The 22,093-nt window shown below is 35.5% G+C and overlaps 1 protein-coding gene across 1 annotated transcript in view; it reads left to right on the forward strand.

The window, feature by feature from the left end:
* The first annotated feature begins 201 nt into the window (after positions 1 to 201).
* Positions 202 to 22,093, forward strand: part of LOC108776749 (uncharacterized) — a 114,111-nt gene continuing 92,219 nt past the window's right edge. The window contains exon 1 of the mRNA XM_018543452.1: positions 202 to 221. The gene's annotated coding sequence lies outside the window, so the exon portion shown is untranslated. The remainder of the gene's footprint in view (positions 222 to 22,093) is intronic.

The following is a 22,093-nucleotide window of genomic DNA, read 5'->3' on the forward strand; positions in this document are numbered from 1 at the left end:
GTTAATTACTAAGCGCTAATCTGTGTTATTACTAAAAAGAAAAAAATACAATGTTATATTATGCGTTATTATATAATAGTATTAATATGTGCGTTATATTATTTTATAAAAGAGATTCTTACGCATTCCTTAAGATGACGCATAAGAGTATACGAACGTGACGTATCTTAACTAAATATTCCTTTCAGGTTTAGGGAATATGACGAGGTTCCGAAATAAAGGTAAGATATCGAAGCGAAAATAGAATGCTAGATAAAAGTAACATATGTTTATGAATAGGAGAAGGAAATCTACTGGGATGTAATACGCATTGAAGATTGAGATTAAAAATTGAAAGATTGAATTTCGGCTAATCAAAATAATAGGAGTTAAAATTTCTTTATCCTCATTGGTCAAATTTCAATTTTCAATCTTCAATCTCAATTTTCAATGCGTAGTCTGATTCCGGCTTAAGGTCGTTTTGATCTTGTAAGCTAACACCTGGATGAGAGTGATAATACCGCACACGAATTAACGGGACGAAATAACGTTGAGATATGCTTGTGACCTCGATCTTCATTTGAAGACTGTGGGCGATTTGCTTTTTTGATCGTGTATAAATCTTGATGTGTAACCGCACGAGAAAATGCGAAGAACGCCCGTTGCCATAAACGTAGGGGAGATTTTCATTACCGCAATCGATACCACAATCTTTCGTGCGTTGAATGATAGCCTTGACTGCAAAGTATCGTTGAGCGTATCATATATATACATCCCTATTTACGCTCCGAGCTTACGCATTGAAATTTTTCCTTAGGTAAAGCTGCAGTGTAAAAAAGAAGGGTGTTATGTTGTGTGTGTCAGGACTTAAGGCTTCACCACGCCGCGTGACAATGAAACTTATGAAACCCACGAAATTACGGGGAACCTGACGCGAATCCTGATTCCGACGGCGAAGCGGCGCGACGGAACGAGAATGCTCGTTTCGAGCAAGAGGAGCACTCGGGGTCTGATTCCCACCCTCTTTCTTCGTTATTCTTTCCCCCTTCCTCCCGTCTCTGCTCGCCATCGCTCGTTCGTTGCTTGAGGAATTGGGCGGAGAAAAACGTTTCTACGAACACATCTTCAGCCCTCGAGGCGCAACGCATTTTTCGAGATAGATGTTTCTCCCATTTTGTTCTTCTCATTTAGTCCGCGATCGACAAAACCAATTCAGGAGAACGTTGTCGAATACCACTTGAGCTATTTTCTTTTTTATTACATTCTCCATTTGGTACTGATTCGTATGCAAATGAACATTGAAAATTGTTCATTCGCTTGATATTTCGGATACTTATTATATGTTCAACTTTTTATTAAGAACAAATTAATTTGTTATGAGTGTTTTTGTAATACGCTACAAAAGTATGATTTGCATTTTAGGTAATCGATTGCCTAAAAAGGAAAGTATTGAATCTGAATCTATGAACAAGAAATCAATTAAAACTGCGTTATAAGTTAATAAAACAAATCTTTAATTGTTACGTAATAATTATAAAAATATCTAATAATTTTTAATAATTTATCAATAAAAGATCAAGTATTTAATAATTATTAAATCACAATAATGAAAAGACCACAACGTCCAAGTAAAACCGCTTATTTACTCTTTTGCAATTGACATTTGTATTTATATTAACTATTGTTGTCAATTATCCAGTGGACCCCTATTAAACTGGACCCCCCCACCAGCGAAAATAGAAGTGGCAATGGGTGAAAAATTTAGTGCTTTTTAGTTGCTAATTAGTTGACCAAGAATTAATTTAGTTGCTCCAGCCGTTTAGCAGCATTTAAAAAAAAAGGGGTGGGTCCAGATTAATATTAAGCTGGACCCCTCATAATAAAAATAATAGATACAGTACCGCTACAATGAAATAAACCACACCAGATTTAGTTGCTATTTAGTTGCTCCAAGATAGTATCGAAAATTAATATTTTTAACGCAAAAATCAATATTTGCGAGCGCGTCACAGGAACCTAAACGGACCGCGACGGGCTGCAAGTTTCACTACGACCAAACGAAAATTATTCGGTCATATAACATTGTTACTAAAAAAATACTTAATGAAAGTACTACCAAATCATAATAAAACATGAATTAGTTGCTAATTGCAAAGTATGAAAAACATCGTGTTTATCAAGGACATTCCGCGCGGCGTTTCATGTACTTTCCTCTGTCTCCACACACGTGCCAGATTTAAGCGGGGAGCACAGACTTTTGCATAACGCATAAAGCATGTACATAAAGAATTTGATTGGTCCATTGACTCATGCATAAGAAAATGGACCAATGAAATTCCTTATGCACATGCTTTATGCGTTATGCAAAAGTCTGTGCTCCCCGCTTTAGTTGCTCGCATAAATATGGTATCTACGTAATCGTGGGATCACGTACTATCGAAAAAAACCGAAACTCGATTTAGTTGCTCGTTGCAACAAGTCTGAAACCGCCGAAACGTGAACGGCGGCTGCCCTCCTATCACGACGCTGCGTTCGCTTCGCGCCAGCTGATTTTTCGTTCCTGCATTGTGTCAAGAATTAGTTGCTCGCATAAATATGGTATCTTCGTAATCGTGGGATCATGTACTATCGAAAAAAACCGAAACTCGATTTAGTTGCTCGTTGCAACAAGTCTGAAACCGCCGAAACGTGAACGGCGGCTGCCCGCCTATCACGACGCTGCGTTCGCTTCGCGCCAGCTGATTTTTCGTTCCTGCATTGGGCTATGTGAAGTTGGCCCCCTACTATTGCAAATCTAAAAATGACCATGACCATTCGTTTGGTGGTCGTTTGGTGGTGTTTGGTAGTCCGTTTCGGACGTTTGGTAGTCAAAGATATAATGAGAAATGTCAAAAAAAGAAGAACGCGCGTGAAGTTAGCCCCCCCATTTCTAAAACTCGGCTTTGCAGACTGCAAATGCAATAATGGCTGTAAGCATTCGTTTGGTAGTCGCTTACTGAGGTTTGGTAGTCCATTCCCGACGATTAGTAGTCGAAATCATAACCGGAAATATTAAAAAAATGATATACGCGCGTGAAGTTAACCCCCCTATTTTTAAAACTCGGCTTTGCAGACTACAAATGCAATAATGGCTGTAAGCATTCGTTTGGTGGTCGCTTGCTGACGTTTGGTAGTCCATTCCCGATAATTGGTAGTCGAAATTATAGCCGAAAATATCCAAAAAAGGATATATGCGTGTGAAGTTAGCCCCCCCATTTTTAAAACTCGGCTTTGCAGAATGCAAATGCAATAATGGCTGTAAGCATTCGTTTGGTGGTCGTTTACTGACGTTTGGTAGTCCATTCCCGATGATTGGTGGTCGAAATTATAGGCGAAAATATCAAAAAAAGGATACATGCGTGTGTTAGCCCCCCCATTTTTAAAACTCCGCTTTGCAGAATGCAAATGCAATAATGGCTGTAAGCATTTGTTTGGTGGTCGCTTACTGACGTTTGGTAGTTCATTCCGGACGTTTGGTAGTCAAAGTTATAATGAGAAATGTCAAAAAAAGAAAAACGCGCGTGAAGTTAGGTCCCCCATTTCTAAAACTCGGCTTTGCAGACTGCAAATGCAATAATGGCTGTAAGCATTCGTTTGGTAGTCGCTTACTGACGTTTGGTATAGACCATTCCCGATGATTGGTAGTCGAAATTATAACCGGAAATGTCAAAAAAATGATATACGCGCGTGAAGTTAGCCCTTCCTTTTTTAAAACTCGGCTTTGCAGACTGTAAATACAATAATGGCTGTAAGCATTCGTTTGGTGGTCGCTTACTGACGTTTGGTAGTCCATTCCCGATAATTGGTAGTCAGAACTATAACTAAACGGCATATGCTCATGTATTTTACCTGATTATTTCTAAAACTCGGCTTTTTCGATTACATATAATATATAGGCTAGCTGTATTCCAAAATAAAATTTATTTATTATATAATTTTAATTAAAAAATAAAATTTAATAATATAATATATATATAAAAGTGTGTAACAAAAAATAAAATTTTTATGACATTTATAAAAGTATTGTGTGTGCGTGCGTGCGTGTGTGTGCGTGTGCGTGTGCGTGCGCGTGTGCGTGCGTGTGCGTGTGCGTGCGTGTGTGCGCGTGCGTGTACGTGTGCGTGTGCGCGCGTGTATGTGTGTGGGTGTGTAATATTTATCATGACGAACTTATTATATATATTGCTGCATGTGGTTCTATCTTTTCTTCTTCATTACAGTATTGCTTGGACTTCATTAAATCATTATATATTCTCCATGTGCCGTATATTCTTCTGGTATACGCTATGTAATGTTGACTAGTATATGCGATTACACCAGCTAATCTAAAAATTCAGAATGGCTAACCTTTTTCGCCAATTTGAGACTCCTTCAACTAATAAATCATTACCAATCATTTGTTTTTAAAAACGAAGTTGTCGTTTTATTTTCTCATGTGGAATTGTCGATGTATCCTTTGTAACACACCGCATAATCAAGTCTTCTCCTCTCTTAGGTTCTGTATCTACATAAGCGGTAAAAGGAGATCCACAGGTTTTACTTTTGCATTTTCCATTAATTATAATAAAATGAGAACGTTTATCAGAAAAGAAAACTTTTACTCTTTTAAATACATATGCACATGGTAATCTAAATTGACGCCAGAATTCATCGCTAATAACATCACTCCAAGCACCAGGCTTAAGGCAACCATATCTTTTGTCCTTATATTCTATGTATTCAGCTTTTATTTCAGTCCAGAGTTCATATGTTATATAAAGATTAAATGTGTTTAAATTATGATTCTCTTCAAAAATATCCAAAGAAGTATTTGATTGTTCAGTAGTATCTAAGGAGGACGTTGTATCATTTTTGCATTTTTCAAGATTGTTTTCTTCAATATTTAAGTTTAATTTCATTTGAGTTACAATTCCTCGTCTGTTTTCTCGCACATTTATATAGACACTATGTGGATTCCATTTATTTTTCAAAGCGTCACTAATATCCTGCCATATTTTGGAAGTGTATGGTGGTAAATTCTTATCTTTTAAAAGAGCATCACTAAACATTTCAAGAGCTGCTACAGCTTCGTTTACTGGTACAGCAGAAATACGTGGCATCTGTAAAAGGTTAAAAGCTGGATTTACAAAATATAATGAACAAGTGTTATTCAAAATTTAGATCAGAACGAGAATCTTATGTAAAAATAGGAAAATTCTAAAAAAATTGTTAGGAACCCTTGTAGAAAAGTATTACTAATTGTAAGTATTTTGAGGCATTACTATCCCATACAACATTTGTAATACATAAATCTATGATCTAAAATAAGGAACAAGCAAGTTAATGCATTCAGTAAAAAAAGCAGCTGCAATTGTAAAATTCTTGAATATGATTGGCTTATACATCTAATGAGGAAATAAGGGCAAGATCAATCATATTAAAGAATTTTACAACAGTTGCAAAGCTGCTTTCTCTGCTGAATGCAGCCAATGATTCCAATAATTTATTATAAAACTGATTTCTTTAAACAGTATTTACAATATAAAATAGTTAACCATCAAAAATTATTTATTTTACATATGCTTATTCTTATGAAGACAATAACACTATACTTTTTGAAAAAAAAATGTACATATTTTAATTTTGCTTTTAACTGCAATTAAAGAAGAATAAACAATATATATAAGAAAATAACCTCAAAAAAGTTTAGTTTTAACAGAAAATTATATATTAATTACATTATTTGTATATGTACATGATCTACACATATCATTACATTTGAAACAGTCAATTTTTATGTTAAGTAAAATCATCTGATATGCAACAATGTAACATGTCATATAAAGTATCAAACACGAATATGATTACAACATTGTTCACAAGTCACAGCATGTTAATATTACATTTAGCTTACCTTATTAAAAAATGAAATATATCAGATCGCTCATTTGATCCAAAGTACACAATTCATATGAGCAAGAACAGTAGGACGTCAGTACGTGAGTCACGAGGCAGTGGATTACGTGACACGTGGGTCACATGACCCAGAGATGTACATACATATGTAGCTGTGTTAGGGTATTCACTGCAAGTACTAAAAATCTATAGCTTATATTAGGTACATTATAGATTTTCAGTACCGACAATATTTTGTCGGTTTTTTGATATTTTCAGTTATAATTTCTACTACCAATCATTGGGAATAGACTACCAAACGTCAGTAAGCGACCACCAAACGAATGCTTACAGCCATTATTGCATTTGCAGTCTGCAAAGTCGAGTTTTAGAAATGGGGGGCTAACTTCACGCGCGTTTTTCTTTTTTTTGACATTTCCGGTCATAATTTCGACTACCAATCATCGGGAATGGACTTACCAAACGTCAGTAAGCAACTACCAAACGAATGCTTACAGCCATTATTGCATTTGCATTCTGCAAAGCCGAGTTTTAAAAATGGGGGGCTAACTTCATACGCATATATCCTTTTTTTGATATTTCCAGCTATAATTTCGACTACCAATCATCAGGAATGGACTGCCAAACGTCAGTAAGCGACCACCAAACGAATGCTTACAACCATTATTCCATTTGCAGTCTGCAAAGCCGAGTTTTAGATATGGGGGGGCTAACTTCACGCGCGTTCTTCTTTTTTCGACATTTCTCATTATATCTTTAACTACCAAACGTCCGGAATGGACTACCAAACTCCACCAAACGACCACCAAACAAATGGTAATGGTCATTTTTAGATTTGCAATAATGGGGGGGCCAACTTCACATAGCCTCCTGCATTGTATCAAGAATTAGTTGCTCGCATAATTATGGTATCTTCGTAATCGTGAGATCGTATACTATCGAAAAATGCCGACAATCGAATTAGTTGCTCACTGGAAAGGAAGAAAAACATCGTGTTTATCAAGGACATTCCGCGCGGCGTTTCATGTACTCTCCTCACACGTGCCAGATTTAGTTGCTCGCATAAATATGGTATCTACGTAATCTTGGGATCATTTACTATCGAAAAAAACCGAAACTCGATTTAGTTGCTCGTTGCAACAAGTCTGAAACCGCCGAAACGGGAACAGCGGCTGCCCGCCTATCACGACGCGACGCTGCGTTCGCTTCGCGCTAGCTGATTTCTTCATTAATCCGTACATTGTGTCAAGAATTAAGCTATATCCATACAAGCTTACATAAATTTCTTGATAAATGTATGACGTTGAAAGGAAAATATGTAATTTGGTATCTGTAGTGATTATTATTTTTTATGCTATCGAATTTTATTTTTAACTAATGACTTTAATAAACTTGTATATTTGAATCGGTGCATAAGTACTGATATTAGTTCCAAATATGCCACTGATAATTCATGAATGTGATGTGATTTTCCTAACCTAGCTAATCTTTATTATGCGGTTTGACTATTGTTGTGCATAAACTCTTATGAAAAAGCAAAATTACTGACACAGAAATATTATGGATAATCCCATAGCAATATTACAGGATATCACAGAAAGTATTACAGATTATTACTTATTATAGGAAATATTATAGGATATCATTGAGAATATTGCTATGTAATTGTCAATAATATTTCTGTGTCAGTAATATTTGCTTTTTCATAAAAGTTTATGCACAACAATAGTCAAACCGCATAATAAAGATTAGCTAGGTTAGGAAAATCACATCACATTCATGAATTACCAGTGGCATATTTGGAACTAATATCAGTACTTATGCACCGATTCAGATATACAAGTTTATTAAAGTCATTAGTTAAAAATAAAATTCGATAGCATAAAAAATAATAATCACTACAGATACAAAATTACATATTTTCCTTCCGTTATACATTTATCAACAATGTAAGCTTGTGTGGATATAGCTTAATTCTTGACACAATGTACGGATTAATGAAGAAATCAGCTAGCGCGAAGCAAACGCAGCGTCGTGATAGGCGGGCAGCCGCCGTTCACGTTTCGGCGGTTTCAAACTTGTTGTAACGAGCAACTAAATCGAGTTTCGGTTTTTTTCGATAGTACATGATCCCCCGATTACGTAGATACCATATATATTTATGGGTGCAACTAAATCTGGCACGTGTGTGGAGACAGAGGAAAGTACATGAAACGCCGCGCGGAATGTCCTTGATAAACACAATGTTTTTCATACTTTGCAATTAGCAACTAATTCATGTTTTATTATGATTTGGTAGTACTTTCATTAAGTATTTTTTTAGTAACAATGTTATATGACCGAATAATTTTTGTTTGGTTGTAGTGAAACTTGCAGCCCGTCGCGGTCCGTTTAAGTTCCTGTGACGCGCTCGCAAATATATTGATTTTTGCGTTAAAAATATTAATTTTCGATACTATCTTGGAGCAACTAAATCTGGTGTGGTTTATTTCATTGTAGCGGTACTGTATCTATTTTTTTTATTATGGGGGGATCCAGCTTAATATTAACCTGGACCCACCCCTTTTTTTTTTAAATGCTGCTAAACGGCTGGAGCAACTAAATTAATTCTTGGGCAACTAATTAGCAACTAAAAAGCACTAAATTTTTGACCCATTGCCACTTCGATTTTCGCTGGTGGGGGGTCCAGTTTAATAGGGGTGTAGTGGTACAATTTGGGAAACTTGATAGATTTTATAAAAATACCGCTTTAATCTATATTTTCATATATGTGTATGTAATAAATATCAGGTATTTTACAATAAATCTTCTTTTATGAAAATACAAAAATTTATTATAAAATTGGAGGATTACCCTATTATCAGCTACATTGATCAAAATTAATATTAGGTGTATCTGACTTTTTAAAATATTCTATTAATATCCATAAAACAAGATACTGTCTATTGAATTTTTGTTTGTATTTCTCATTCATTTTATATTTTTATTATTATATGTTATTTATATTAAGTAATAATAATATAAATGTTAATAATAATATATTATAAATATAATAATAATAACCAGTACGCATTCGATGACTATTCTCTATAGATTTTGAAAGGTCTGTTCGCATAAATTTTTCTCTTGTCCAAGTTTCCCAAAAACTTTCGAATTATCCGCCATCGTACACGATGAATTAAAAGCGGTTGGTGAAAATCTAATAGTGTCGTTTTAATAAATCATTATCCCAATTATATTCCTGTCCATCGGCGAGCGATCGATGCCGCGCTGAATAATTCCGCACTCGACCCGCTTAAGTCGTTCCTTTCTAGCGTTATATACCAACGATCGACCGTACCGTCGTCGTCCTCACCAGTTTTTCTTCCGCGAAACGACTTCGGCCTCCTTCCGCCATCACGATGCGATTGAAACGACAAGCGGCGAGAAGGAATAGGGGCCGTGGGAAAAGCGGTAAAACGCGTCGGTAGCGCCCGGCGCGAGCTCGCGGAACCTTTTGCGCCAAGTTCGTCGACCGCTGTGATGCACTCAAGCAACGATCGCGCCGTTTTCCTCCTCTCTTCTTCTTTTCTTTGTTACTTCAGGCAAATCGTCGAGGTTTCCGCGCACGATATAAAACCCACGAAAGACGCGTTGAAATGCAAACAATTCGTAACGTTTTATTTCTAACATTCTAAATACTATAGCTACGTCATCGGCAGTTATACGATGCAACAATTCAATTTAAAAGTTAGCCACACACTTTGCTGATAGATGAACTATCACAGCGTAGACTCCAAGTCGTATCGCATCACGGCATTCTTATTAACCATGCAACACGTCGCTTGACTTTGTTTACAAGCTGCGGACAACAAATCGACGAGTCTTTTTTCCTCATGCGTCAGTAAGCAGTCTGTCGCGTCGTTATTTTTTTGAGCATTTTGTATAAAAATAAATTCTCGGCGGGGGATTGGATCTGCGACGGCGCGACAGGCCTGCTGCCGCCATAAAATAAACACGTGACGCAAATGAGGCGCGGGAAGGGTTCGCAATAGGTCACGGGCTCACGTGGGGTGTGAATGGCGAATTATTAATAATAAAAATTGATTGCTCCGAACGAGGGCTTATTCCAGTCAATCTCCACGGATGACATAATCGAATCCTCGAAACGCTAATCGAACGATCGCGCAATGCGGGATTTCATCCATCGATGTTGCTTTTAGTTGGATGGAAATATTGTCTTTCTTATTAGCACTGCGATACAAAATCTTATCTTTTTTTATTATTCGACGATATCACATTAGATTTTTGAAAAACATTTCAAATGCGATACGTACACAAAAAATATCTGCATTCTATTGCCGAGAAAAGTGATTGCTCAGTTTACCTTCTTCCTTTTAAGTAAAATGATTACTTTTAACAAAGAATATTTTCTTGATGATAATCTTAAAATATTTCTACTTGTTACAAATTTTAAAAAAATTTATTATTATACATATATATTCAGAAAAAAAATTTTTTTTTTAAGAATATTAGAAAATATATTAATTGATTTATAAATCACAAATATGTTGTTCAATTTCATACTTATGACAAACTTATGATGAATTTACTGATTATAAATTTTTGAAATATTTTAAATAAGTAATTATTATTTGCAATATGTATATTATTATATTTTTTTATGCGCATGTACAAAAATGAATTTTGAGTTTTGAAGTATTTGGAGTACAAATTAGTTCGGTCCGTTTTCTAAATGATCGCCTCCAAAGACGAGTCATTTTTTCGAGATAAAATTCGAAAATTGCCTGAGAGATGGGAAAAAGTAATAGCCAGCGATGGACAATACTTTAATTAATCTGTTCATTCATTTTATTTTGAAATAAATGCATTTTTGAACACAAAAAACGGACCGAATTAATTTGTACACCTAATTATTATCTACGATGTACGTTCACTTTTTAGAAATTATTATTTTTCTAAGAAATTCTGGAAAATTATTTTTCCAGAATTTCAGCTTTTTAGTTATTTTTTTTCTTTTCTTCCTTTCTTTTTTTAATATTCATTTGATTGTGTTCTTTAAGATAAAATTGTCATCAGAATTTATTTCTCGGTGGTGAGGGAGCTCACTATGATTGAACATCTTTTTATCCTTTGTTATTTTTAAATTATAATTTATTTATGTAATTTTTAGTGTCTCTGAAGAAGGCTCAAAAATGAGCTGAAACATGTAAGCTTAATTGTTTGTAATAGATAGATTTGCTTGATGTATATCAGCGTTGCGTGAAGTTATCTGCGCTTGACTCCTAGTGCCCTTTTCTTTCTAAGTTAGTTTTTCACTTTTTAGCTTATCTCTAAACTTTCTATCATTTAAATTGAACGTTTTTATTTTGTACATGTTATAATCTTATAATGAAAGTGTTCTCCTATTATAAAAGTTCCATTCTTTCTAAACTTTCCTGCGCCATTATACACTTCTGTTTACATAAATCATTGTGCGACCGACAGCAACTCCCGTGACCGATCAATAAATAGTTTTTTCTTATACAAAGTTCTTGACATATCCTGACGAGCAAGAAGGAGGTTAATTATTTTTTATCTCAAGCATAGTTTCTTATTGATCGCGTGAGAGCCGTGGAAATTTTTATGCGATCGTTTGAGCGGCAGCAATGAAACTCTCTTCGTTCATCGTTTCTATACTCGGGTGCGAAATTAATTCTTACATATGGCGACGTTTTGCATCAATGTGAGCATAAATGGAATCGCGTCACTTTCATTATTCGATACAACGTGTGTTTCCATCGGGTAATGAAAACTTCTACGATTGAGCTACCGCTCTGTAGTAAGTATATTTATATCGTGAAATTATATTCCATTGATTTCGTTGTGTCGTTACATCTTTTTCCATACATTTATTATAAAATAGCTGTTGTATTTTCAATTTGTTCCACGTCCGCGTTCTTTTGCGCCTACACTGAAAAAAATATTAAATTTTAATATATACTTGTTTGAATAGTTCTAAGTAAATAAGGCGAGTGTGGGTTAAATCTTCATATTGTTACCTTTGCAAAGTTCGCCTCGGACGAATAAAGCCCATGGCACATAGAAAAACGTAAGGCCGTAAACGTAATCAGTAAGCGAATTGACCAATCACAGTTGAGAACGTAAGCAGCCGCCGCGTACGTTCTCAACTATGATTGGTCAATTCGTTTACTGATTACGTTTACGGCCTTACGTTTTTCTATGTGTCATGGGCTTAAAAGTCAAGGTTGAAGTAATATAACGGCAACTGATGCGTCCCGGAAGAACGATTGATTTGTCTCCTCTGGTAGCCTTAAGAGCTTTACCAATTGAAAATCATCGCGTTGCCCTACCTGCTTATTACTTTAAATATCGCTGGCGTATCGCTGTACTTTTGCGGATTACATTATTATATACCGTTCGTGTCCTTCGGATAAAGGATAATTTACGTTTGCGTTCGGCTCGTATAAGCTTTGTATGTTATTTTCATCTGTAATTTATTACTTAGTCGTCATAGTCCTCGCAATTGGATGAAATGGCTATTGTTTGATTATGGAAAAAAGGAAAGGAAAAAGAATAGGATTTATTATTTCCCCTCCCTCTTCCTTTAAGAGAATTCTTTTAATTATAAGTAAAGATATACATAATTTCGCATTACAAGGAAAAGTACTTAATTGGAAAATTGTTCTTTTGCGACATTGTCGAGTATACCGATCCGACTCGCTCTCACGCTCATTGTGTTATTGCAACACTTTTAATACTTGCTGAAAACGGATTATTATCACCGTTATCCATTCTGATAACGGGGCCTCGTCCTCTTGAACGGACGGTGCGGCGGTGGTTTTTTTTATCCACCTTTTTGTTTCAAGAAACAAGCGTTTCTCCTATACTCTTTAGCCTCTTCTAATTGATCATGTTCTTGTGAAAATTCTGCAGACGGAAATTAATTTTCCTCGTGTATCCAAGTGTATTCGACAGTACACAAGGTGAACATTCTTCTTCACTGCATTTTCTTTATGCTTGTATTTAATTTTAGTAATTTTTTTTAGAAAAGTATCCGCGTACTGAGAGAGGCGCAAAAGTGACTATCGCGATAAGATAAGAGATAACGAAAGATACAAATTAATTTAAGAAAGCGTACTAATAGGAGAAAAACGGTATATTTTGAGGTTATTGAAAATTATGTGTAGGCTTCAATTAAAAATATTAGAATAAAATGTATTTTTTCGTTTGCACACATAAAAGAAAGATGTATTCATATCTTATTTTGATCATTTTAAAAACTTCGCAAATCAGAAAAATGCCACTTTCGAAATCTTTGATGACATTTTCCAGGTCGATGGAAGAATTGACGCGTATCGTCATTACTGTCTGACTGTCATGCGCAAATGAAACAAATGAGGGACTTTCTAAGAGCACACGCTCGTAATTCGCTCTCCTCTACATATATTTCGATCTAAAGCCCATTCTACAATCGCGTAAACGTAGTTGTAAGAATTGACTAATCACATTCGAACATTTTTTCGTATTTGACTGTGATTTGTTAATTCGTACAACTACAACCATTTACAACTACACTTACGCAATTGTAGAATGGGCTTAAGAGGAGAGAAAGTCTCGTATCGAGGTGTACGATTACGATTCCACGAGACATTCGATTAGCCCTCACGTTTTAATCGCGATTGTATCGAGTAATATCCTTGATATTCCATTCCCATGTCGAATAGAAACGTACGATTTCGTCGTGTAATTACTCAAGGTATATAGCGAATTCGCTCACTTGCATTACATTAGATTAATGCATTCTAAAAGTTGTTATATATATGCAATTAGCAAAGTTAGATATAAAAACATCTGAATATTTTGAACAATTTAATGCCCAATAATAATATTATCACATTATTTAATGCAATATACCTACATTATTTGTCAAAGATGATTATATTGTACCACTTTATTTCAATATTTTATATGTAAATATAAAGCAGCTTTTAATGTGTATTGATCCAACGTAGTGTGAATGACCGAATTTATCAGTGAAAACCATGTTAGTCGAAGTGTACACCTTCGCTGAAGTATATTTCTTAATTGCGACGCACGTATTTTTCTTGTGCTCATTGTTGCGCGTGTGTGTGTGTAGGCTTTTATTTCCGGCGTCTACGTTCATATTCAATGTATTATACTTTATAGGAAATATTATGTAATTTTATAACATGAACGTTGTAAATCAATTATACATAAGTTCATTAGGAAGTTTTGCATTTCTTAATTTAAAAATCTGAAATGCATCCGTACACTTGTTGATAAAAATAAATGCTACGCATAAAAAAGGAACACTATATACGACGCCAAATCGTTATACTTTTTCAGTCTTTAAAGCGACAGAGATTATATTGTTAAACCGGCTGTGAACCGGGCGGTGTCGGCATTTATGATAGGTCGCGAATGCAGTCACTCGCGATAAACGTCGCTCTTAAACTCACGTATATGGGGATGAATACCCCTTCCTCCCGTTGCCAGATATTTTTTATTCTCGTCAAAATTTCCCTGTGGAACAGTGGGTGATTTCCGAGTTATACATGAAACGCATATTATCCTTCTTTATCATTCGGTGAACAATAAATACAAATAATGCATCATGCGCTTCATGCGTAGCTCAGAATGCATCCAGCATAATATGACACTGTATATTTTACAATAATGATGTTTACTTTATCAAGAGGTCGAATTCACGTTGTGTCGTGGTCATGATCAAAAATGATTTATGACTCAACGGACAAGTATTATTTTTCCGAGCGTGATTTTGCGGATCGAAGGCCACTATTCGCAAAAAGATGTCGTTATATTCAGTAATCGGTAGGTAGGCGTGGAAGCGGCAGGGAGGGGGAGGAGCGAAAGAGAGAGGGGGCATAGAGAGGCAAAGGATTTACAATTGAACAGGCGTCCGATTCATTATTGCGAAGTTTATGATATCGGCGGTCGTAGACTTTACGCTACGAATATACGTACGGCGACTGAACATCGTTTGTGACCGGAGCATAAAGAGGAGGGGAAGAAAAAAAAATGGAACAAGTTTCCTTCGGGCGAAGATACTTGAGATTGAAGAGAAAGAGAGGGGCAGGGATAGAAAGAAAGAAAGTTGAAGTGCGGGGAAGGGATCTTCATCGAACAGTTATCCGGCCCTGATGCTACTCGGGCTCTGTCCATCGCCGGCGACTGCGTGATGACGGTACGGTCATGGAGATCCATCTTCGATCACTCGAGAAATCGAGATTTCGTTTTCTTTCTGGGGACCCCTAATGCCCGTGTCACACTACGGATTGTGGACGCGGATCGGATTGAGATTGTGGATCACGCATCGATATTCAGCCAATCAAAACAAAGCAGCTTTATCTTGATTGGTTGAATTCCGATCCGCAATCTCAATCCGATCCGCGTCCAAAGTCCGTAGTGTGACACGGGCTTACAGCCGCTCGGCGATCGTACGCGAATCAGCTGTGCGACATGAAGCGCACGTGCGAGTTCGAAAGTCCGTAGTGTGACACGGGCTTAATGTTCTTTGATCCTTGACTTTACGATTCCGTATTTTTTTCTAGCTTGAACGTCACGAACAATTGCGAAGAACGGGAAAGATAGAGGAGAGAAGGGGAAGGGATTTTACGAGCGAGTTATAATACGTCAAAAAGTTTACAATATTCGCCCTGAGAGAGATTGCGAGTTTCAAGCAACAGTAGTGAAGAGCGAATGAGATTGTTTACAAAACAAGATATTTCATAATGTCCCGTATCTTTACATGAGAGAAAAATAATTCTTTATCTGAATGTGCAGCCTTTAATAGACATTCGATTAAAACTGAGAAATCATTACGTACAACGCGTTCATACACGAAGAAATCCATAAAGGAGCGCAAAAGGATTACCATATCTATCTCCGATATAATAGTACCGGTCGACTCCATTTCGATAGGAGTGTTCTTGTAGATAGAGGTTGAGCACCTCGCGACTCGCTATTCAGAGAAAAGTAGGATGGTTTTACAAAACAGTTAGATGGCCCTGATGTTAGCAAATCATCGAGCAACCGTGCCTACATTCACATTCGCCGTGATATTGTATATAAACCGGTCACATTTTAAATGTTGATAAAGATCAAAGGCATTTAATCGATGCGTTTTCGCATAAAAATAAAAATTTAACAAGAAAAAAGTGTCGCTTTTTCCTGTAAACAGAGATATTAATTGTTAAAGTCAATTATTCAAGTTAGGAAATCTGTTTACAGCCGCGAAATATTGCGAAATTCTCTGCTTTAATCACACAAATTATCTGTTTTAAGACATATTTTCTGCTTTAAAATTACTTTTTTATATAATTTTTGTTATTAGAGCAGAGAACTTGTTTTTAAAGCAGTGGCTGTGACAGATTTCTTAACCTAAATATAGTTATCTACTTTAATTCAAATTATAAAGATCTCAATCAATACTATATCAATCCAACATAACTTAAATTTAGTAACACGATGTAATTGCTATCCATATTAACGAATCAATTCAGTAATTCCACTACATTTTAATTCTCATCATGTATATAATAATATAAGGCAGCCACTTCTTCGTTACCTCATTCGAGCTAAATAGTTTTTATAATGTACGATTTGAATAAGAAAGAATACTTTTAGAAGTATGCAAACGTATGAAAATATTAATACAGGAAAGTAGTTTGAAGTATCCTTGACAAACAATATATGTTAGATTCGACGTCGTTTTATAAAAACACAAATTATTTTCTATATAATTTTTTATTTTACTCGTATATGTGGTATACCATGCAACACTGGTTAGATATAAGATATAGATAATAGTATAGATAATCATAAAGTCGAAAGCCCTCTATCGAAAAAACGAACCGTACATTTCTCTCTGGTCAACGACGTTAATAATAATAATAATAATAATAATAATAATAACGATGTATCTTAAAAACGATGCGAAAAGTTACAGATTCGGATTTTGCGTCGCGATCACTGAACTATATATACACTGAAATGGGCATCGAGGAAAATTCGTGGCCGTTTTTGATCAGCCGCCATTTTTGGCTGGGTCAGATGATTGAGCGAATCAGAAGCGTTCGCGCGCGCGTTGCGATCGACGTATTGATCGAAACAAAACAACTAAACAATTCTCAGAACAACTCCCTCTCTCTCTTCTCTAAACAGCTAAACAACTCTCGTAAGTGCGCATGTGCATCTGAAAGCCTTTTCTGATTCGTTGAAGCATCTGACTCAGCCAAAATGACGGCTGATCAAAAATGGCCACAATATTCTATGCTTCACAACGGAGATGCCCATTCCAGTGTATATATAGTTCAGTGGTCGCGATATCTCCGCTCGTAGGGCACGTAAAAAATAAATAAAATCACTTTTATTATACAATTTAAGTAATGGCTATCGCTATTTAAGCATAGAGATAGTAGTACTAGAGCCATATACTCTGAGAGAGGGGATCGAAAGAAAGAACAAGTCGAACGAGAAAAGTTTCATCGTTACATGACCGGACAAGCCTGATTGAGCCTGATCACTTTGGAATCAAACAAAGAATTGAGTTTGATAAGGTTAAGGGCTCTCGATGAATAATATCAATAAATATTAATGATAAAAATCTATTACTTATACCTCTGTAATTCCAGTTATGCGAGCATATTGGCCAGCACCACCAGATTGTTTCTTATAAAGATAGTCAAATTCACATGGTTTAGTTAAGTCTCGCGGAAAGAAACTTTTGGCTTTTCCAAGAATGACCGGACAAGCCTGATCTCTTTGGAATCAAACAAAGAATTGACTTTGATAAGGTTAAGGTTTTCCCAGTGCCAAGGGTTACTCTTTCAATTCCTTATTCTTTCTTTCAATCCCCTCTCTCAGAGTATACGGCTATACGCATGCGCGAAACGAGAGAGAACGAAACGGTTCCAAATGAGTGCGTCCTTTTCTAGATAGAATTACCCCCACTCCTCAAATTTCCGACAATGCGTACTCTAGTACTACTATCTCTATGCTACAGCCGCACCGTCGCCATCTTTTTGTTCCCATCATGGCCGAAACCGGAGATCCGGCCGGCTTCAGTCCTTTCGACTGTTTTTGACGAAGTTAGCGATCTAGTATAGTATAGACATCTGTGAATATAACTTAATCAGTTCAGCCGTTATTGAGATTTGATAATCTCAATCTGCCGCAACTCGTCGGGTCACGTAAAGTAGCTTTTGTCGTTGCACCTGGTTTAACGCCGATACACTATCGTGTCTCCAGATACAGCTTTTCATAAGATTTGAAGCGTTTTGAAATTTTGTTCGTGTGACTCTTCATCATATATACAAACTATAGAATTCTTAAAAGACACTTCGCTAGTATTCTTTATGCACTTAGATCAGTGTCTAATATTTTTTTAATTACTGCAGTTGTATTCGAAGTAATAATAATTCACACTTTTCTAGTACATAATGTCAATCCTTAGTATGCACAATTGGGTTATTTTTGCTCATTATTTTTTTTTTAAATACTAAGAGCAAGAAGTAATTAATTGTAACACTTGTACAATTTTTTTAATGCACACTAAATGTGAGAGGAGCAATGGCAACTCAATCTTTTGAGTTAAATAATATTTTATTATTTTTATAACCTTTATGTGTACCAAAACGTAAATCATAAACTAAACAATGTCTATATTAATGTATGTATTTTTAATAAATAAGTAACTAATGGACTTAATTTAATTCAAGAAATGATTTTTTTGTCAAATTTAATACATTTCTCTGAGTTAAATCAAGTCTATTGTTTTAATTAAATTAAAATACGATATATCTATTAAGTAGGAGCAGTGGCAACTTTTTTCCTATAGAAATGGTTAAAAATAATTTATTTGGGTTTAATTTGATATTATTTATATTTAACATGATCTTACAAACACAATCTTAGAAAAATTAATTATAATATTTATCTGTACAATTTTTTTTTGATACACTATCTAACAAATGCTTTCTAAAGATGTTAAAGTATTATATATACCAAATAACAATATGTTATCTAAACGATATTTCATTTCTGAATCTGATAACTTAGAGAAATTTCTGAAAAATCACATAAAGATAACTGAATGTTATCTAATGCGCCGTTTTTTGAGAACAGAAAGATATCACAAAAATGATGTTTAAAAGATTTCTCAAAAATTGCACATTAGAGAAATCTTTAAAAGATTACATAAAGATATCTAAATGTTATCTGATGTGACGTTTTTTTGAAAGCAAAAAGACGTCACTAAAATGATACCTAAAAGATTTCTCAAATTGGACGTTTTTATGATATCCAAAGTATATTAATATATATAGTTCACATTTATGTCTAAGAGAGAGAGAGAGAGAGAGAGAGAGAGAGAGAGAGAGAGAGAGAGAGAGAGAGAAATATATTATATGTTAACATATAAATTCCTTTAAAAAAACGATTTGCAGGTTATATTATCGCCAAATGTTCTGAGAATTAATATAACTTTGCTATTCACTTCATCAGAACGAGGAGTGTACAGATACGTATCAGTGCACTCCTCACTCTGGTACAGTGAACGGCAAGATTCACGAAACGTTCACATTACTAATGGATCGACATGGTGATAACTTGCAAACCTTCAATATATTAAATATAATATATACAATGTACAAACGCCTCAATTCTGGATCTAGATCCTCTTCAGTGTGATAATAATATTAAGACAAAAAAAGTAACAGTATAAACACAGCTGGCTATGATAATATTAAAATTAACTAGTAGTTTTTTTAATATGGCCGGAGACACTACCGTGTCTTCTGATCTCTCCTTTGGCGCAGTCTCCAACTCTCCAATGTTGCAATAATTGCTACAATGTGCCAAAAATGTTATAGGTTAAATTATAAGTTCACTTTTTGGTATCTTCTTAATAACATCGTTATCTTCATGATATCTTCTTAATAATATTAAATGGATTTCTCATAAAAGATATAATTATGTATAATTTTTGATCTGTCAAAAGTCATACAACATAATGATATCTTTCATGAGAGAACAAACTATCATTTTTAGCATGACATCATAAAGATAACAATTTCAAGACATCTCTGAAATCGGATATCTTAAAGAGTTCTCTTGGTAGATGCCTCTGATAAATGATTATTATGTGAGATATTATTTAGGTATCATTTTAAAGATAACTAAATGTTCCCTTGAAAAGTTCTCTTAAAGTTTTCATTTTGACAGGCATGCTGTCTGGGTAAGAATCGCTTAATAATTTTTGTATTCTTATAAAAGTGATGAAAATTAATTTCCGGGATACAAACGACCCACTGTATGTAAATAGTAAAGGATCTGAAAATTACCATATGTGTTAAATGTTAATAATTATTGAATTAATATTGAGTCAATAACTTTTATAATATATGTTTGACGTGTAGTGTTTTGGGAGAAAATTGATTGCAGCTCTTAGATATACACGGGCTCGCTTATCCTCCCGCTTTTCCATTTTTCTAGCGTTACATGAGCATGTCCAAGGAATCGGGATTCTCGTTTCCTCCGGGCTCGTCGATCTTTGGCCTCCGTCCGCGCTCCGGCTTTACTTCGTGCCGCTCTCTGAGAAGCGGTTCTGCACGGCATCAGATAGATAAGAGTTTCTAGGATATTCGAGAAACTCGTACAAACAATGCTATCTTCTAGGAAGCGTCTTCAACTTGCAAATATTTATATTCTCGACGTTTATTTCTCATTTCATAGAATAATTTATTCTCGATCAAAAAGAGTTTTTTTTGTCAAAAAATTAGACATCCTGTAAGAGCAGCTTAAGTATAACTTTTTTTTATCGCTGACATTTCTTACACATGTGTTTCTACACGTGTTTCGAGCCGGAATTTTCTTAGGACCACTAAAGCTGGGCGAGGGCTGGCGTTTTCTAATTCTACGTTTATCCGAGGGGGAAGTTTTCGGGGAAGAAAGTTCCAAATTAGACCAGGGCTCGAGTCGGTCGATTATATCGCGCAGTACGTGAAATGGCTGCCACGACCGTACGCTGTTTTTACGAGAGTAACTCTCGTAAAGTGGTAAGGATTCAGATACGAAGAAGGAGTCGTTCATCTCGAGTACGGTCGCAATTGTGCGAATCCTTTCGCGCCGAGGCAATTACATTCGTCTTTTTTGTCTCGAGTAGAGACCTGTTGTTGCGTGTGTCTCATGAACATCTCTTATGTCATCGCTTCTAATGTAAGTGTCTTAACCCTCTGTGTGAATACATAAAGAGAAATATCATTCTTTTGTTAAGAAAAGTACTCAATTTACTTTCTTTCTTTTAGAAATATTTTTTGGTCATAATTTTAAGGCATACTTATTACAAATTTGAGAAAAATTCATTATTATGTACTCAAAATAAGGATTTATTCTTTTTTGAAGAATATTAGAAATTTTATAAGAAATAATGTTACATAATCAACAATCGAATTTGTTTTAATTTAATAATCTTGATTGGAGTATTAAAGTAAAGTACTAAACTTATGATAGAGAGAGAGAAATTTGCAGATATATGTATTTTTAAAATATTTTAAACAAGTATAATTATTCTTGTATACTGCATCAGTATCTATGTATTTTCTTGTGTGTAATCTAAAAGCCACGTCGAAGTAACATACGTGGAGGGTGAATGCATATGTGAAACAAAAATAGATCAAACGAGTGTCAACTCGCTCAAAGATACATAAATATTTTTCTTTCACACATAAATCTTATTTTTTTTCCTACAAATATAATTGTTATCACATCCTTATATCAAATTACTTCTTTCTCATATGGCTCTTTCGCTCTTCAATGGAAAGTCACGTCTTCCGGATGCGTGCGATTAACATGGCGTCTGTGATTTCTTAAGAGTTTCTCACGTCCTGCCGAGAGGCATCCTGTGAAGTGAATCGCTACCTTAAACAGGGGTTACCGGCGTCGCACAGCGGCTGGCGAGTGCATGGCGAGGGGGTTCCGCAGGGATCACGACTGACGGATTTTCAAGCGGAACTCCTCGCGAGCAGAATGCAGAACGCGCGAGGTTCTCGAACCGGCCCTATTGATTTTAGAGAACCTTCCTGGCGAGAGAGAGGGAGAGAGAGAGAGAGAGAGAGAGAGAGAGAGAGAGAGAGAG

This window comes from Cyphomyrmex costatus, unplaced genomic scaffold (assembly GCF_001594065.2).
Source record: "Cyphomyrmex costatus isolate MS0001 unplaced genomic scaffold, Ccosl1.0 scaffold378, whole genome shotgun sequence".
Classification (NCBI taxonomy): Eukaryota; Metazoa; Arthropoda; class Insecta; order Hymenoptera; family Formicidae; genus Cyphomyrmex; species Cyphomyrmex costatus.